This window comes from Meles meles, chromosome 16 (assembly GCF_922984935.1).
Source record: "Meles meles chromosome 16, mMelMel3.1 paternal haplotype, whole genome shotgun sequence".
NCBI lineage: Eukaryota > Metazoa > Chordata > Mammalia > Carnivora > Mustelidae > Meles > Meles meles.
Window position 1 is genome coordinate 71,869,017 of NC_060081.1, and position 2,940 is coordinate 71,871,956.

Below are 2,940 nucleotides of genomic sequence, written 5' to 3' on the forward strand. Positions count from 1 at the left end.
TAAATTGTGGTAAAATTCAGATAACATGAAACTGACCATTTTAATTATTTTTAAATGCGCAGTTCAGTGCCATTAAATACATTCTCACCGTAGCGCAGCCTTCACCAACATCCGTCTCCAGAAGCTTCTCATCATCCCAAATGGAAACTCTTTCCCCATTAAACAACCCCCACCCCTCTGGCCCCTGGCCCCTGGCATCCACCATGCTACTTTCCGTCTTTCTGAGTGTGACTGCTCTCAGGAACTCATCTAAGTGGGCTCATACGGTATTTGTCCTTTTGTGCCTGGTATATTTCACTTAGCGTCGCGTCCTCAAGGCTCATCCATGTTGTAGTATCTCTGAATTTCCTTCCCTTTAAAGGCTGAATAATTGTCGTATGTAGAGGCCATATTTTGTTTATCCATTTATACGTCAGTGGACACTTGGGTTGCTTTGACCTTTTTGGCTGTCATGAGCATGGGTGTGCGCGCATGTTGTCACAACCCTGCTTCCAGTTCTTTTGGGACCTACAGCTAGAAGTGGAATTACTGGATCCTATGGTAGTTCGATTTTTAATTTTTTTGAGGAACCGCCACACTGTTTCCAACAGTGGCTACACCAGTTTGCATTCACACTGACATTTTCTCCGTATCTCACCAATACTTGTGATTTCCTTTTTTTCTGGAGAGTAGCCATCCCAGTGGGTGTGGGGTGGTCTTTTGTGGTGGTTTGGATTTGTGTCTCCCTAATGATCCGTGACGTTGAGCATCTTTTCATGTGCTTATTAGCCATTCACATATCTTCTTCTTCGGAGAAATGTCGATTTCAAGTCCTTCCCCCATTTTTAATTGGGTTGTTCCTCTGTTGTTGAGTTGTAGGAAGTTTCTTACATATTCTGGATATCAGATACATGATTTGCAAGTATTTTCTTCTATGCCTCAGGGCTGACTTACCACTCTGTTGATTTTTCCCTCTGCGGCACAGAAGTTTTTAATTTTGACATCGTCTAATTTATCTACTTCTTTCTTGTGGGGGGTCTGTGCTTCGGGTAGTCAAATACTGTATCTTTTTAAATGGCCATGGAGCGGTCCATGTGGAGTGTGGCTGTCTCATAATTGGATCTATCAGCAAATCCCGAAGGTTCTACTTTCAAAAAAAGATTCGGAACCTGACCCCTTCTCTCACCACCTCCACAGCCACCCTGCTGGGCGAGTGTCCCATCAGCTGCTTGCATGGACTGTGGTTACCTTCTCCTTGGGCTCCCTGCTTCAGCCTTGCCTGCTAGTAGTAGGGGGTCTACCCCCTACTTGCAGCCAGAGGGATTCCATTAGAACCCAAGTCAGACCCTGTTCCTCTTCTGCTCAGAACTCTCCATGGCTCCCCGCTAACCTGAAGTAAAAGCCGAAGTCTGTTTAGTGCCCCACAAAACCCTGTGTGATATGGCCCCCACTATTTGTTTCTTTCTTTAAAAAAATTTATTCATTTATTTGAGAGAAAGAGAGAGAGACTACAAGCAGGGGGAGGGGCAGAGGGAGAGGGACAAGCAGACTCCCTGCTGAGCGGCGAGCGCGATGCTGGACTCCACCCCAGGACCCAAGATGACTTGAGCTGAAGTCAGATGCTTAATGGACTGAGCCACCCAGGCACCCCTGGCCCCCACTATTTCTGAAATAATTTCTTCCTACTCTCCATCTCTTCCACCTACAGCAACTGCATGGGCCAGGCATGCGCCTACATTAGGGCCTTTGCACGTGCTGTTCCCCCTGCCGGGCCTGCCCTCCCCACAGCTATCTGTGTTCATGTTTTTGCTCTAATGTTTCCTCAGGGAGGCCTCCCCGACTTCCCTAATGTAAAATTAAAACCCACCCCCCCCCCCCAATTCCCTTCCTTTGCTGTATTTTTCTCCAGGGTGTTTACCAGGATCTAACACAATGTATATATTACTCATTGATCTTGTTTCTTGTTTGTCTTCTCCAAGGGGAATGTCAACACCATGAAAATAGGAATCGCTCTGTCTTGTTCATGAGTATGTTTCTAGGGCACAAGCCACTGTAGGTGCCAAAAAATATCTGATGAATGACTAAGTGAAAATGAGCGCTTTTTGTCTGTAGACATGGGTCCGTTGGACATTTTAATTTCTTGCAGTAGCCTGCTCCTGTCCTGTGGGTATCTGTCCTAGCCACAGCGCCGACTCCTGTACGCCAAAGCAAGATTTACTTAAATCACTCCTGCATTCCCGGAGCCCGCCACAGGGTGGCAGCATACGCACAGACAAGTCTCACCAGCGGGCTCTGAGCATCTCCCAGGACTCCAAAACTCTGGGTCCCAGGATATTTGGTGTGACAGCCCTCAGGAATCTAATTCCAGCCCCAACTGGTAGATGGGGAAAGTGAACTTTAAAGAGGAGGTGTCGTGGGGGAAAGTCTGGGAATCAGGGGTCTGGCTTTTCAATCTGGCTCTTTGACTGGTTCACTGTGATCTCGGGGAAGGTCTAAACCCTTTCTGGACCTGTTTCCCAACAGTCTACTTTGTGAGGCTTCCATGATCGACCAGGGTCAGGCCCTCTGGGGGGCTAAGGAGATGCACTCCCATGTGTCATGGTGGGCCAGTGGGAGGGGTAACTGCTGGCTCAGAAGGTCCAAGACAGAGGGATATTATCACCCTACTCTACAGACCAGGGACTGAGGTCGAGAGGACACACTGGAGTGTCCCCAGCCAGGAGGGTACAGAGCAGGAACCAAAGTCCACCCCCTACAAGCCTCCCATTCCAGATCCACTAGAGACCTCCTCTGATGGTTCCTTTTTCAGATTTACATTTCTACCTGTGGGCTGATTTCTAGCCCCTGCGAACACCTTTAACCATTCTCCATCAAGGGAGCAACACTGGGACTCCCTTTGGGCAAGTTGCCTTGGTTTTCTCCTCCTGAAAATGGGGCCGAGGAGAAGCTGCAGAGGCTGGG